The 17,476-nt window shown below is 43.9% G+C and overlaps 1 non-coding gene across 1 annotated transcript; it reads right to left on the bottom strand.

Annotated features, from left to right (window-relative positions):
- Positions 1-12,239: 12,239 nt before the first annotated feature.
- On the bottom strand, positions 12,240-12,344 carry LOC147350067 (U6 spliceosomal RNA). Its single transcript, XR_015149319.1, has one exon. It is a non-coding gene; the product is annotated as a U6 spliceosomal RNA (small nuclear RNA).
- Between the last annotated feature and the right edge of the window lie 5,132 nt (positions 12,345-17,476).

Here is a 17,476-nt window from a genome sequence, read left to right as displayed (position 1 = left end):
TGGCTCTGGGTTGAACCTTAAAACCATGGAGGTCATAAAAATGAACACCCATAAAGAAACAAATCAGAAGGAATATCCTTCCAGTGGTTTAGTCGCTAAGTCCTGTCCAACTCTTTTGTGACGCCATGGACTGTAGCCCTCGGGGGTTCCTTTGTCTATGGAATTCTCCAGGCAAGAATACTGGAGTGGGTTGCCATTTCCTCCTCCAGAGGATCTTCTCCACCTAGGGACTGAACCTGAATTTCCTCCATTTACAGAGGGATTCTTTTACCATGGAGCCACCAGGGAAGCCCCTATTTTTCTAGTAGGATCAGCTATATCAATATGTATGACACTTATACCCATATGAACAGATAAAGGGAAGACATTATTTGCATTTTCAGAAAAGAAAAAGCAGTGATAACAGAGTGGGGTCACATTCTCTGGGAACACTGAGACTCTAATCACCTCTGCTTTTTCTTTATGTAGGTCATCTCCTGACACCATGGCTGCAGTGGCCACCATATGCAGCTGCAGAATGGATCCAAGACCAAGGTCAGGGGAAGGTTGAAATGTCTCTACCCCTGTTCGCCTGGAGCCGATGTTCAGCCTCACCAACATAGAAACTCCCTTGTATGGAGGAGGTACCACTGACAGCTCTTAGTTTGTGCTTCAAAATCTGTAGTAAATATAGACTTTTCTAATGGGATCTTTGATACCCTTAGAATAAGGCAAGTTTTCTCAAATTATTATTAAATACATCTATATCAATTTTAATATTTCAGAATCGGAATCACACATCAAGTTGTAGAAGCTGAAGACAAAGCCTTGGGTCTTGATTCCCGGCCCTAGGATCTCATCCATGGGACGTTCCACCAGTCTGTTATTTTTCTTTGCTCTCGCGTCTTTGCCTTCTTTCTCAGGGAATGCATTTCCCTCTTCTGGAGATGTCCTGGATTGAAAAAAGTTGTTTTGGGAGTTAAGACCTGACAACACTTGTTTTCTCAGAGAGATTTGACAGAAGAGGAGGCTGTGATGGAGGTTTCCCTTTGCTCCCCACAGCCCTTCAACACCTGTGAGAGGAAGACTTTCCCCTGAAGGGGAGGGACGTTCTGTCTGCAAGGGAAGCTAGTGCAGCCGCATCCCGCGGTTAGGACTTTCCAATAAACTCTCAGTGCCCAATTATAGGCGTTCCTTCAGGGCAATGCAGAAACGCAAATCCATAAATTCTTCCAGCTTCTGCTCATTTTGTCACATAAGTTGCTTCAACAGGTGTATAGAAGCAGAATCTAAAATGAATGGACCTTTTCAAGATCATTTCTTTTTGAAAATTACTGCCCAGAAGTGATCAGTATCATATGTTCTGAAAGCATGAAGGGAAGACAGGCTGTAAACAGACAGGAGCAGGAGACCAGGCCTGCCCAAGGGAATGATGGGCTTTCTCTCCATTGATGCTGCCAGCCTACACCTAGACTGAGAGCTGCCCAAGGTGAAGGGGCCGATGGGCCAGGACAAGAATGTGCACTGGGGCACTGTATCTAGAGGGGTCCCAGTTTTCATCTTACAGGGTTTCCACACCACTTTTCCAGGCTCCCTGGGCCTGTGGTTCAGCAAGATGTGTGTGCACGAATTAGGGGAAATGCCAGGGTCCATGTTTTCCCTGGAAAGTGCTTAAGACTCTCTCCATGTCCCTTCTCACCACATTTCCCCAATCCTACAGAACACACCAGCACACAGCCCTTTCACACACACCTTCTCTCATTCACTGACTCACAGACACACAAATACATTCGCATACTCTCATACACACTCATACTCATTAATGTACTCACAACTACAACCTCAGTTCACTCACAGTTCACTCACATCCACAAACACAAAACACCCACACTCACAAACTCCTTTACACTCATGCACGTTCTCTTACGTTCATCATGCACTCAACAATACCCATGTGCTCACAATCACATTTTTAAGCATAGAGTACAAACACACATATTATCACAGGCATTTTCCACCCCACCTCTCTCTCTCTCACACCTGCCCCCACGCACAGCCCCCATTACACACACACACACACACACACACACACACACACACACACACACACGTTCTGCAGATTCACCAGCCTTGGGTCTCAGCCCAGCTGGTATGGGACCCGCCCTGTCAGACATGGTTGGACGTGGAAGGAGGCTGAGACCCCCCTTCTCTTCTTGGCCCCACGGTCCCTGAGTGCCCCTTCCTCTGGTTCAGGAGCAGCAAGAGCTGCAGACCACGTGCCCCCTCTGCACGGCTCCACACCAGAGCTGAGACAGGCGTTTGCTGGGACACCCGGGCATGAGAGGCTGGTGTGATTCAATCTCCTGTCAGCCTTCAGCTTTAAGCTTCATGGATCCTGCCCAGGAAAGAAAAATGCTGTGCGGTTGGGAGCACAGCCCTCCCTCCAGGTCCTCTGAAAAGAGTCCCGTTCTTGGAGAAACGCTGTCATTTCAGCCAACAGAGGGAAAAGCCAGGCACAGGGCCCAGGAAGCCGAGGTCTTCAGGAATGAGGTGCCCTGCCGTCAGGACCCCACGCTGCCCCCTTGGGGCAGTCAGGGCACGTCTCCAGCCTCCCCTCATCCTTGCCTTTCCCCTCACAGGTCCCTGTGGGGTGGGGGGCTGCAGAGCCAGCCCCTTGCTCCTCCTGGTTTACTGGCCTATGGTTGTCAGCTCTGGCCTGACAGGAGCACTCTGGTTGTCCTTGACATCCGAGTCCTCTCCCCCATGGTCTGATAACTGCTTAGTGTTGCCCTTCTCTGTGAAGTGGGGTCTCTCTCTAGACCTTTGCCCAGGGATTTGAGTGACAGTCACCCTGAGCTCACACAGAGGAACTAGTGGAAAAGAAAGAAAAAAACAGCAGAGGGCAGCTTAAACTCTAGAGGTCAAAGCAAAAGCAACACAGGGCAAAAGCCATGAGGGTTAAGAGGTGGATACACATGCTCAAGTGGCTGCCTCGAGGGAGTTGGCCACAGTTCATCACGAGAAGCTCTTCTGTTGGAATTGTCGGTGGGTGTTATGATAACACACCCTGATGCGGTGTATCCCATGTAAAATCAGCAACTGACCGAAGGCCCTGTGGGGTTGGCATCCTTTGTTTCAACAAATAGGACAGCATTTCCAACTAAAAGAAATTGAAGAACACCATCACCAGCTGGGAAATTTTGAGAAGATTCAACCCTCAGAACCTCACTTGTTCTCATCTGTGTAGCTCACAGAGTTCTGAGATAATGAAACGTAATATCGGACATGACTGTGGCTGCGGGAAAATCACATCTTGTGTGGAGCGTTTGTCACATTTTTATTACAGTCTCAGATTTGGGGGTATCATTTAGACATCTTCCTTTCTGAGTTGAGTCCTATCATTGTCTCAGGGTTTAATGACCTCTCAGAAGCGTGCCAAAGCAGGTGGTAGGACTTTAATCTGTCCTGCTCATATGAGGAGCTCCTATTTCACTGACCTCCCACAGGCTGCCCTGAGGGACGCCTGGGGACTCTCCTCCTGAATCACAGGTGCCTTGCGGGTGTGGGCTCTCTGACAGCCATGGACCCAAATGATGTCTGATTGTGAGTGTCAGTCAGAGGTCTTCCTTTTTTCTAATAAACCTTAAGCATTAATTACCTTTAATATATCAATGAATGTAATCAAAGATATTGTGCTTCTATCCCTTCATGACTGTGGGGCTGCTTGAGGACCCAGGCTATACGGTATCACCTCTGTTATCATGACTTTCGGGCACAGATCAGGCTTTAACGACACATATGGAATAAGTGAATGATGAAGGAATGGAGTCAACACTAATCTGCTTATGCTTTATGGTCATTCATGGTCTCATCTAAATGCCACAGAAGGTCAGAGATCTGCTGGTTCAAAGCCTGTGTTTTGTCTTAAGGAGGATGAACTCCAAATGGACAGAGTTGGCAACACAGCTGTAAAACTACAAGGTTATAGACACAAGTCCTAAAGCCCCCAGGGCAGGGCTCTCCTGCCACTGCATTCTTCTGTTAACCCTGGGAATCTGGGGAGACTTACTAAACATGAAATAAGGAGAAAAAGCACCTGGATTGTGAACCAACCAGGAACAGTGCCGAGTGTGTTCCCTAAGAGTCTCGCACGGCTGCTGTGAACGGTCCTTGTGTTGACTCAGTCAACTCAGAGCCAGACTTACATTTGTTCCTGAGGCTTCTGTGTCCTGAGAGGTGGGGTTGTGCCTGAATGTGCATTCTCACTACCATTTCACTAACGTGTTTGGGGCCCCTGGGTGAGGCATGAGGGTGACTGGACCCTGAAGGCATTAGAACCCCACACACCCTTCCCTGGAGGTGACGCAGAGCTCCCTTGCCCAACACAAGAGGACTCTGTGAGTAATGAGCAATGAGCCCCGTTGCTGCCCTGCCCTGCCTCTGGCTGCTCTCCTGTCCCCCAGGTGGAGATGAGCTGCTCACCTCGAATATCCACACCTGTCTGTTAAACTGCTCCAAGACGCAGTCAGTTTATAAACATCACTCTCTCCAGACTTCTAGAAGTGGGAAAAGACAAAAAGCTTAAATACAGGTCACATGCATAGCCTGACAACTTTGCGTCTGCAAATCCATGTTGAGTCCCATCCCCTGAAAACCGGTCTATAGACCAGCCGTCCTCACGTGCTTGTACCTTCTGTGTATGCACAGCATCCTTCTTGTCCTGGTGCTTGTTGCTGTGTCTCCCTGGGTCTCCAGTGGTCCAGCAGGTGGCAAAGTTGCTCTCCTCTACAGACACAGACTTCACTGGCGACGTTTGGGCTGGGTGGGTCTCTCCATGGCTGAGACTACCCCCAATCCCCGAGCATTTAAGCCCTCCTTGTTTGGGGGCCTCGGGCTTTGCTGGCTTTTCTCCAGAATTTGGAATCACTCCTGGTGCTCACGGAGATTCTCCTTCCACAGATTCCAATCACATGGGCATTTTTCTTTCCTGGCTTAAACTCTCATGTGGGGTTGCAGCCTCTATGCTTCTGTACTGCTGAAGACAAACCAGTTTGTCACGAGGTTGTTCTTGGGCTCCAAAATCACTGTGGATGGTGACTGCAGCCATAAAATTAAAAGATGCTTGCTCCTTGGGGAAAAAAAAAAAAAAAAAACCTAGACAGCATATTAAAAAGCAGAGACTTCACTTTGCTGACAGAAGTCCTTCTAGTCAAAGCTGTGGTTTTTCCAGTGGCTATGGATGGATGGTCAGTTGAATCATAAGAACAGCTGAACACTGAAGAATTGATGCTTTTGAACTGTGGTGCTGCAGAAGACTCTTGAGAGTCCCTTGGACAGAAAGGAGATCAAACCAGTGATTCCCAAAGGAAATCAACCCCAAAGGAAATCAATCATCAGGAGGGACGATGCTGAAGCTGAAGCTCCAATCCTTTGGCACCTGATGTGAAGAGGTGACTCACTGGAGAAGACCCTGATGCTGGGAAAGATTGAAGGCAGGAGGAGAAGGGGACAACAGAGGATGAGATGGTGGGATGGCATCACCGACTCAATGGACATGAGTTTGAGCAACTCCGGGAGAGGGTGAAGGACAGGGAAGCCTGGTGTGCTGCAGTCCATGGTGTCGCAAAGAGTCAGGTACGACTGAGCAACTGAACAACAAGTTAAAAAAGATGGTACTTTTAAAGTATTTTTGGAATTTTTTTTCTTTAAATTGAGATTCAACTTCTGTAATCATGAGGATTTAGATAGCTACCGAGTACAACACAAAAGCCCTGGGGCTTTGGGGGTTTCTGGAGTGATTCTCGTGTCCATTAACCTCTAAAGGATGAAGAAAATGAGGAGAAACAGATCCATCCATTGCAGATAATTTGTACCAGGCAGCACACGTTACAGCATCTTGACACGACATCCTCCTGATCGATGATAGAGGCAAGTGACATTTCTGGTTTACAGATAAATCAGTTACCAGCTTCCTTGACTGCTGGGACTATTCAAGAATCTGAAGGATTCTAATCACTGGGCTGGTCCCTCATTTCCTGGCAGTAAATAGCCATTCCTGACACTTTCATCAAGTAAACTTAACCTATGGACTCCAAGAGATATTCCCTTTATTTAATCCTTTTGTGAGAGCAAGAAATAGCAATGTTCAGTACCTGTCTTACTCTCTGTTTCCTCCCAAAATATTAAGAAATATTACATGGTAATAAATGAGTTTCCTCTTTAGTTAAACTGGCTTCCTCTGTGGAATCTGCTCAGTAAGATATCACAGCACGGATCTACCGTGTAGCATGCATCCCTTTCCTTCAAAAGAACTGGGCTGAAAAGCTGTACTTCTTTAATCATCACATCTTCTTTGCTCCACTAGCCTCCAGTAGATGAAAGGCAATCAAACCAGTCCATCCTACATGAAATCAACCCTGAATATTCATTGGAAGGACTGATGCTGAAGCTGAAGCTCCAATAATTCTGCCACCTGATGCAAAGAACCAACTCACTGGAAAAGAGCCTGATGCTGGGGAAGATTGAAGACAGGAGGAGAAGGGGGCAACAGAGGATGAGATGGTTGGATGGCGTCACTGACTCAGTGGGCATGAGTTTGAGTAAATTCTGAGAGAGAGTGAAGGACAGGGAAGCCTGGCATGCTGCAGTTCACGGGTTGCAATGAGTCAAACACAAGCTAGTGATTGAACAACAAGCTAGTTTACCAGATGGCCTTGATGAACCATGCCTGCTGGTGTTCATCCCCCTTGGGTAGCCTTCTCTCGCATTAGTTCAAGCTGACCCTGTGTAACCAAGAGAATGCAGTGTTAGTGATGCTGATTCCTGAGACTAAGTTACAAGAAACCTAAATGACACTATGAAACTTCTGAAACTTCTGCATATTTCCTCACATCACCTGCTCTGGTGTAATTCAGGTGCCATGCATGATGCTTGAACTCTTGAAACCACTGTACATGCAAGGATTCCAAGACTGTTTAACAAATGGAAAGAGATGCTTGGTCTACCCCCAACTTTTCCACCCATTTTGCATCCAGCACCAATGGCAGGCATGTAGTGAAGAAGACTTCAGACATCTCCAGACTCAGCCCTGACCTCCCTCAATGGATGGGGACCCTAAGATGCAGAGTCTCAGATGACTCATCAATTGCCACAACTGTGAGAGATAGCAAACAATTGTTTTAATCCAGTTAGTTGTTACTCTGCAATAGATACCCAGAACTTCATAATTGATTGACCAGGGGAAATATACATCTGAGGATTCACAGAATTGCCTTGAGTTTGGTTCGGTGAAAGAACCAACTGAGTTCATCCACACAACTCCCATCCTTTTAGTAAATGGCCTATACTAAAATGTAGTAAATGGCTTTTTAGTAAATGGTCTATATTAAAATTAGTAGTTTTGGCAACTGATTTATCCATCTATCTATCTATATATAGTACAATTTCTAAAGTGACCTATAACACAATATGATCTTTGCAGCTGTCATATAGACTTCTTTGAAATCTTGATATTCTGAAAGGCATTGAAAACAGAACACAGATACTCTATTTGGTGCAGAATTTGTTGAATACTCTGTTTGAATTTTCTGTTGGCCTCTTGCAAGTTGTGTTGTTTTATAAATTCAGAGCTGTTCTTTGCCTCTTTGGAGAGTGTAAAACCATTTCTTGAAGAGTTTCTACAGAATGCTACTTTTAGTCAAGTTCATATGACTCATATACAAGGGAAAAAGGCTGTTTTGAGACTCTCATCTTAGAATCATAGCATTTAATGCCCAAAAGAAACATGGAAATAGTCCAGTCCAACAACAAGCACACTTGATCCTCTAATCCATTTTGTGTACTCTAAGGGGAATGTTCTTTTAGATTCTGAAGTAAATTTAATCATGCCTTGCCCTTAATAAAAACTTCCAATGGTTTTTCTCAGTGCTTGTAGGATAAAAAGTACAAAGTCCTTAATACATGCATGATATCTCTGCATGGTTCCATAACATATCTATTATTAAATAAAAACATTGGACCAATTCCATATTCTAATGGAAAAAACATCTGACAGCCTACAAAAATAATTGTAGATGAATTAAAAATGCAAATATAATGAAATTCTCTCATCTCTCCCATTTTCTCTTTCATGTTTGCTTTCTGATTTTAGCCAGTAATTTCAGAGTAGAAATAAAACCCATTTTACTGATGGGCTCTATTTTCCCAAGAGGGCTGGCTCACTTTCTATTACATGTAGAACTTTTCCTTATGCTATATCCCACATGTGTTTAATTGGGTGCCTTTTGCATGATGTTGATGGTTTTTTCACCAAAGACTGAGACATTGGATGTGCAGGCCCACTGAATTCTCATCATTCTTGTCCATGCACCAGTAATTCACATTCACGGAAAGCTGGTATCGGACTTGGATGGGGTCCATGGGGGACGTCAGTGTAGAAAAGAAATGTTCTTATGATTCATCTCATCCAGAAAGTAGTGAAAGAGAGGCTTTGATATCTCAGAAAAATTACTGTATTTTGTTGCCTAAGGTAGTTACCTTCATGCCAAAGTGACTCCTTAAAGCTTAAAAGGTTGACATTTGTTGCTCATGGAGTTTAATGAGAGAGTAGCATTGCCACACTTCAGGCAACGCTGCACCCTGACTGTCATATCTGATGCTTTTAATCATCCTTCACCCCTTGTCAAGGTCCATTTCTCTCATGCTAGCTTCTGTTTCAAACACCCCTGGGAATCCTGGCAGATATTTCACTTTGGTGGACGTGCTGGGTTGAGGTCCTCACTTTTTCTCATCATCGCTGGAGCAAACTCAATGCAGAGATCTGCTCGTGCCCAAGTGTGATATGGCGGCATGGTGGGAGCCTGACCATTATGTTCCCCACCCAGCTCCCGATGCAGAATCCACAGCCTCACACAGTTTAATGCAAATGTTCCACAACAAAACTGAGCATCAAACAGGAGTTTCACAAGACTGAATTACTAAGGACATGCCATCAGCATTGACCTGCATGGAGAAAGTGGATGTTTAAAAATACTGAACAGTGCACAGCACTTTGATTTAAAACCCTCATCTCTCTTTGCTTCTGATTTTTAATCTCTTCATCTTCTGTTTGATTCTGAGAACCTGCACTGGCATCTCTGCTCCTTCTTAGAGGAGGTGATGACTCCTGGCTGGTGCTCTGTACACACCCGACTGCCAGGAGATAAGGCACACAGGGTGGCTCCCTCCACGTGGGTGTTCATAGATGTCCTCAGTGGAACCTGAGGAAAAAGGCTGTTTTGAGACTCTTGTCTTAGAATCATAGCATTTAATGCCCAAATGAAACATGGAAAGAGTCCAGTCCAACAACACAAGCATACCTGATCCTCTAATCCATTTTGTATGCTTTTCACCTTAATAACCATGGAACAAAGGCATAACCCTTCATTCATTTCGGCTGAGAACTAATCATGTCAAATTTCTCTTGATATTATTTCCTCAACCAATTTTACTCAACTCCTACTGTAGCTCTGTGAATTGGGACTGTAATCTGGGTTTATAGTATTAAAATCACTGCAGATGGTGACTGCAGCCATGAAATTAAAAGATGTTTCCTCCTTGAAAGAAAAGTTATGACCAACCTAGACAACATATTCAAAAGCAGAGATATTACTTTATCAACAAAGGTCCGTCTAGTCAAAGCTGTGGTTTTTCCAGTAGTCATGTATAGATGTGAGAGTTGGACTACAAAGAAAGCGGAGTGCCAAAGAATTGATGCTTTTGAACTATGGTGTTGGAGAAGACTCTTGAGAGTCTCTTGGACAGCAAGGAGATCACACCAGTTCATCCTATAGGAAATCAGTCCTGAATATTCATTGGAAGAACTGATGCTGAAGCCACCTGATGCAAAGAACTGATTCATTGGAAAAAACTGTGATACTGGGAAAGATTGAATGAGGAGAAGGGGACAACAGAGGATGAGATGGCTGGGTGGCATCACTGACTTGATGGACATGAGTTTGAGTAAACTCCGGGAGTTGGTGATGGACAGGGAGGCCTGGTGTGCTGCGATTCATGGGGTCGCAAAGAGTTGGACACGACTGAGTGACTGAACTGAACTGAACTGACTGAAACAGCTAGTTTTTTTAAAAATCCCAAGCAGGAAAACAGGGTGGGCTTTGCTAACAAATAAGTCTATGTGGATTTAACAAAAGCAGTAGGTAGTTCCTAAATTTACTATACCTTACCTGTCTGTGTTAGCACATCTTGGAGGGGAGTCTCTAGAAATCTGCTATAGGGAGATACTCTTGTATTATATTAAAGTACCATTTAACTTGGGTTTCTTGAGAGTTGCTTCTCTCACCTCATATCTTTGGGTTTAACATGGGTAATCTGGGGAAGCATCTGCTGTCAGTGATAGGGGTGGAGCTCTCATAATTTCATAATTCACATGAGCCAGGACTTCCTTTGGGACACAGTGGTAAAGAATCTACCTGCTAATGCAGGAGACACAAGAGACGTAGGTTCGATATTTAAGTCAGGAAGATCCCCTGGAGGAAGAAATGGTAACCTGCTCCAGTATTCTTGCCTGGGAATTTCCATGGATGGAGGAAACTGGTGGGCTGCTGTCCACGGGATCCCAAAGAGTCAGGCATGACTGAGTGAGTATGCACACACATGACCAAGGTTATATTTGTCTTCGTGTGTTTTGGGGACATATCTATTCCACAGAACTTTCTTTTTCCTGATCCATGGGTGCTAGCTAATCAGACTGGTAAGACAGATTGGTAAGACATCTATACTGGCAACTTCAGATTGGTAAGACATCTACACTGGCAACTTCAGATTGGTAAGACATCTATGAATTGTAATCTGATGTGAGGTGTTCACAAGCCATTTATTACTAGTTAGGGTGGCTTAATGATGCCTCACTGTTTATTTTGCATCAAAGTAGGTGGACTGTTATCTTTGGAACCTAGCCTCTGTCGCTTGCATTCTAAGACTCCTTCATGAGAGGATAATAAAGGGTTTGTGTGGAACCCAGCACAGACTCTGATGGTGTCAGAAAAGAGATAGGGCTGGAGTTTCATCAATTAAAGTCTTCTCTGAACATCCACTATGCCCCGGGAGACAGAGATGGAAAACTCAGACCCTGTGCTCTAGGAGTTCACTGCCCAGTGGTACGGAACAATGGAGATGCAGTGTGATAATTACTAATAGCCACTATGACAGTGACTGAGCAGGCTTTCGTATAGAACCCCCAGCCCACTCCAGGGAGGGTCAGCAAGGTGTCTTGGAGAAAGTGAGACCTGAACTTGGTGTTGGGAAACAATAGGGATAAACTAAGCGAACCAAACAGAAAGGAATGAGCCAAATTGAGCTGCGGAGAAAGGTGCATAGGGGCCGCATGGACTTCTGGTGACTCAGATGGTAAAGAATCCACGTGCAACATAGGAGACCTGGGTTTGATCCTTGGGTCGGGAAAATCCCTTGGAGAAGGAAATGTCTACCCACTCCAATATTCTTGCCTGGAGAGTTGCATAGACAGAGGAGCCTGGCGGGCTACAGCCCGTGGGGTCACAACTGAGCGACTATCACTTTCACTTTCACTTTCATAGGGATCAAATAACACCTTAGCAACAGTCAGGGAAGCAAAAAACGACCATACCTTGGAAATGGTGAAACATAAAAGATTTGTCATTTGTACTTATGGGGTAAGAGATACATTTTCATTCCACCCCAAGCTTATCTCAGTAATCCAATCTCAGGAAGGCCTTACACTTATTCACTCCTTTCCTCCAGACTGCTGCTTCCAGGCACCCAAGAAATAGAATTTTATTTCCTTAGGGCCAAAAGGAAATCTTTGGCTTCTAAAGGGCAGTTCCGATACATCTCTCAATCCTCATTATGTAAATATTTGAAAGTTTTAGTCACTCGGTCATGTCCGACTCCTTGCAACCCCATGGACTGTATAGTCCACCAGGACACTCTGTCCATGGAGTTCTCCAGGCAAGAGTACTGGAGTGGGTTGCCATTTCCTTCTCCAGGGGATCTGAAAGAAGAGTCTACAGAGAGAGGTCACTGTGGTTTAGAAGAGGCATTGATTCAGCACTTGCTTCCATTTCTGATTCCAGCCGGGTCCTGCTGCTAGCTCATGGAGGGCATTCTGTACAAAACAAATAATTTCTTCCTTGTTTCCGAGAAGGAGAGATTTGGATCATATTGTGTATCTAGGCATCTTTCTGTCCTCCTTGTGCATCTAAGCCAATGTTTGTCTGTTTTTTTAAAATGTGGAGCACTTCTAGAATTTGCATGTCATCTTCACTTAGAGGAAATGCTAATTCTTTGTATCATTTCAGCTTTAGTGTACATGCTTCTGAAGCAAGCACTCTAAGCCGATGTTTTTGACTGCTTATGTTTTCCTCTAAATTTTCCCTTTTCAGGTAAATGTCAGGACCTGTAATTACCATGGGAAAAATCCATTTACTGGTTCTAACTCTATGCCTACTATTATTATTATTGCTATGCCCTCCTCCAGGGGATCTTCCCAACTCAGGGAATGAACCTGCGTCTCTTATGTCTCCTGCACTGGCAAATTTGCTAAACTAATGGAGACTTTGGTAAAACTCAGTGAATATAATTTTATCAGTTGAAATTTTAATGTTACCAAATAGGTCAAATCAAGAGGTCATATGTAGGCATAAATGACCTTTCGATTAGGCCTTAGTTGAGCCGGGTCCCTGAGAAGGTGAATGTGATGGTGGCCTGGCTAGAGGCCGTGCTTTCTCCCTGGTTGCTCCAGGTGCTTAAAGCTATTTATCTTGGATGGCCGGCGTGTGCTAGTCCCACAGCACAGAGTGTTTCAGCATTTTCGTCAGCATTTTCTAAGCTCCTGCAACGCTAGTGTCATAAATTCCAGCTCTTATTTCTTTTGTGTGAACTTGTGATTAGGAAGTCAACATCTCCCCTTTTTAAAAAGCAAAGAAAGAGTCTGCAAAGAGGTATAATTAAGAATGGTCAGGTGGTCACATGAAATACATCTGCCAGAAGCAAAACTGCCCAAATTGCAGATCCATGAATGGTCAGAATTCCCACAGGTGACATTCTAGAACATTCAGTGCCATGTGTCTCAATAAAATTTGACTCTCTCTGATGGGTCCATTTTTTTCTTGCAAAGAATTAGGGTGTTTGAGTAACACTGTGTGACCTTTGGAGGAAGGTAGGATAGGGACACAGGAGTGAAAGAGCAGGCAGCTCACCAGACCCAATTGAGTTTTAATCGTGTTTCATCTTAGTACATTGTGTGTCAGTGTGAACCTCCCTAAAGCCTTTCTGGAAGCACATTCTGCATGGATCAATCAAATGCATGTCAATCAGCAAGTGAAGTTGCTACTCTCTGTGTCTTGTTTGAACCTGATATTTTTGTGATACGAACTATTTAAATTAATGACTGAAGTGTAAATAACTTCAAACTATCCTCAGGAAAAAGCATATATAAATAGGAAACATTCAAATTGTGTGAACAATTAGTTCTGTAATTAATCAGTGGGGGAAAATAACTCAGGATGAGTTTTCTAGATTGGTAAAAAACTCAGCTGCAAAGCAGGAGACGGAGGAGATGCAGGTTCTGTTCCTGGCTTGGGAAGATCCCTTGGAAGAGAACAGGGCAACCCACTCCACTACTCTTGCCTGGAAAATCCCATGGACAGAGGAGCCTGGTAGGCTGCAGTCCATGGGGTCGCTAGGAGTCAGGCACGACTGAGCGAATTCACTTTCACTTTTCACTTTCATGCATTGGAGAAGGAAATGGCAACCCACTCCAGTGTTCTTGCCTGGAGAATCCCAGGGACTGGGGAGCCTGGTGGGCTGCCGTCTATGGGGTCGCACAGAGTTGGACACAACTGAAGTGACTTAGCAGCAGCAGCAGCAGTATATTTTGAAGTCCTATTGTTAGTAAGACATTATATCTTCAATCAAAATGAAAATAATATTAAATGCAGGCAGGTATCTTAATAAAAGTCTTGATATACATAAAGAAACTTCAATTTTTCTATTGAATATTAAACAGTATTTATATATTTTGTAGTCATTTCATGAAAGAGCAGCAAAAGCAGAATGATAATTTTATGTTTTATATGCTTTAGTGAAACAATGTTGTGGAGTATAAAATTTTGCAGTTTTAATAATAAAAGAAATTTGTACCCTGAAAGTTTTATATTATGATTGAGAAGTGATCTAATAACTACTTTTTCCTCTTAATTTTATTTATTTACTTGAACTTTTAATTTTGTATTGGGGTACAGCCGATGAACAATGCTATGATAGTTTCAGGTAAACAGTGGAGGGACTCAGCCGTATACAAACATGCATCCATTCTCCCCCAAGCCCCTCTCACATCCAGGCTGTCCCAGAACAGTGAGCAGAGTTCCATACAGTAGGTCCTTGTTAGTTATCCATCTTAAATATAGCAGTGTGTCCATGTCTTTCCCAAACTTTCTAACTATGCCCTCCCCTCGCCAACTGTAAATCGGTTCTCTGTGAGTTTCTTTCTGTCTTGTAAGTTCATTTCTATAATTTCTTTCAAATTCCACACATAAGGGATGTCATATGACATATCTCCTTCTCTGTCTGACTTACTTCACTGAGCATGACAATCTCTCGGTCCGTCCATGTTGTGGCAAATGGCATTGTGTCATTTGTTTTCATGGATAAGTAATATTCAACTGTATAAATGTAAAACATCTTTAGCCATTCCTCTTGTCGATGGACATTTAGGCTGCTTCTATGTTAATTTTAGAAAAAGCTTTAAGTCAATTCACTTTTAGATTTCTCAGTGTTTTCATATTTTAAAAAGTCTTTATTTTTCTGGATGATGCAAACGAATACCTTAAGGCATCATTTCATATTTATTCACTATATGAAGGATCAAATGGAGGAGCTTGAATAGAAATCATTAATCGTGTATAGTTGGTTACACAGTTCAGTTCAGTTCAGTCCAGTCATTCAGTCATGTCTGACTCTTTGCGACCCCATGAATCGCAGCATGCCAGGCTGCCTTGTCCATCACCAACTCCCGGAGTTTACTCAAACTCATGTCCATCGAGTTGGTGATGCCATCCAACCATCTCATCCTCTGTCATCCCCTTCTCCTCCCGCCCCCAATCCCTCCCAGCATCAGAGTTTGCCAGTGAGTCAACTCTTCACATGAGGTCGCCAAAGTATTGGAGTTTCAGCTTCAGCATCAGTCCTTCCAATGAACACCCAGCACTGATCTCCTTTAGAATGGACTGGTTGGATCTCTTTGCAGTCCAAGGAACTATCAAGAGTCTTCTCCAACACCACAGTTCAAAAGCATCAATTCTTTGGTGTTCAGCTTTCTTCACAGTCCAACTCTCAGATCCATACATGACCACAGGAAAAACCATAGCCTTGACTAGACGGACCTTTGTTGGCAAAGTAATGTCTCTGCTTTTGAATATGCTATCTAGGTTGGTCATAACTTTCCTTCCAAGGAGGAAGTGTCTTTTAATTTCATGGCTGCAATCACCATCTGCAGTGATTTTGGAGCCCAGAAAAATAAAGTCTGATACTGTTTCCACTATTTCCCCATCTATTTCCCATGAAGTGATGGGACCGGATGCCATGATCTTCGTTTTCTGAATGTTGAGCTTTAAGCCAACTTTTTCACTCTCCACTTTCACTTTCATCAAGAGGCTTTTCAGTTCCTCTTCACTTTCTGCCATAAGGGTGGTATCATCTGCATATCTGAGGTTATTGATGTTTCTCCCAGCAATCTTGATTCCAGCTTGTGCTTCTTCCAGCCCAGTCTTTCTCATGATGTACTCTGCATAGAAGTTAAATAAGCAGAGTGACAATATACAGCCTTGATGTGCTCCTTTTCCTATTTGGAACCAGTCTGTTGTTCCATGTCCAGTTCTAACTGTAGCTTCCTGACCTGCATATAGGTTTCTCAAGAGGCAGATCAGGTGGTCTGGTATTCTCATCTCTTTCAGAATTTTCCACTGTTTATTGTGATCCACACAGTCAAAGGCTTTGGCATAGTCAATAAAGCAGAAATAGATGTTTTTCTGGAACTCTCTTGCTTTTTCCATGATCCAGTGGATGTTGGCAATTTGATCTCTGGTTCCTCTGCCTTTTCTAAAACCAGCTTAAACATCTGGAAGTTCATGGTTCACATATTGCTGAAGTCTGGCTTGGAGAATTTTGAGCATTACTTTACTAGCGTGTGAGATGAGTGCAATTGTGCGGTAGTTGGAGCAACTGGATATAGTTGACATCAATTGACTACTTCTTCCAATAACCGCAGAAGACCCAGCTGGCTAGAATTTATAGGACTGAGAATCAGAGAGGAAAAAGAACTGTAGAGAGAAAGAAATCTGGAGGTTTTCAAAGGGTCTTGATCTGCAGATGTTCACAGAGTTTGTTTCACAGAATACTCAGGAGTGTGTATGTGTAAGGAAGTCCTCAAGTCTGGGGGAGGAAACAACCAAAAGTATCGGAATAGCATGTGTTGCCATGACCAGATTTCAAAATCTCCTAATTCACAGGGATTCAATTATGCTCAAAGGGTCCTGCCTTCATAGCGAGGAAACTTAAGTCTACACTGAGCACTGCCTTGGTGGTGGGGTGTAGTGACTCAGTTGTGTCTGACTCTTGCGACCTCATGGACTGTTAACCTGCCAGGCTCCTGTGTCCGTGGGAATAATAGGGACCATGAATAGAAGTAATCGGGACCGTGAATTCAGGAGTACTGCTCTTGGGAAAGAATTAAAAATCTTTTCTCTGGTTTTCTTGAGAGGTAGTGATTGATAGAAAACAATTCAGAAGTTCCTGGGGAAGCTTCCCTGACCCAGGGGGATAGAACCCATGTCTCCCGCATTGCAGGCAGATTCTTTACCATCTTAGCCACCAGGGAAGCTCAGTGATAGAAGACAATTCAGGAATTATGAGACTAAGAGGGAAGACATCTTTGAAGTGGATGTTCCAGGAAAGTTAATTTTCACTGGAAATCACTACTGTGTGAGTAGAAAAGTCTGGGTGTTAAGAGTAAAGGCTGGGTTTAAAAAGCCAGGCTGTCTGGGTTCATCCGTGGCTTACGCTTGTCCTACCACCTTGGGCAAGTTTCTTTGCTATTTGATGCTTTGATTTCCTTGCATGTAAAACGGCAATGACTGAGTCAATTATTGCGTAGTTATTGGAGGAATACAACGAGATTATGTTTATTCTCTTGTATGAGGTCTCCAGTCATCTTAGTTTTACTCTGCTGGAAGGAATAAGGACTGTGCTCAATCACATCTGACTCTTTGTGACCTCAGGGACTATAGTCCAACAGGCGCCTCTGTCTGTGGAATTTCCCTGGTAAGAATACTGGCATTTCCTCCTCCAGGGGATCTTCCCCACCCAGGGACTGAACCCACATCTCTTGCATCTCCTGCATTGGCAGGCAGATTCTTTACCACTACACCTCCTGGGAAGCCCTGTTATTCTATATTAAATATTC

Source organism: Bos grunniens, chromosome 20 (assembly GCF_055505025.1).
Source record: "Bos grunniens cultivar Pamir isolate PY7600 chromosome 20, Bosgru_T2T1.0, whole genome shotgun sequence".
Taxonomy (NCBI): domain Eukaryota; kingdom Metazoa; phylum Chordata; class Mammalia; order Artiodactyla; family Bovidae; genus Bos; species Bos grunniens.
Note: the sequence above shows the minus strand (reverse complement) of the source record. Positions and strands in the feature narration are given on the sequence as shown.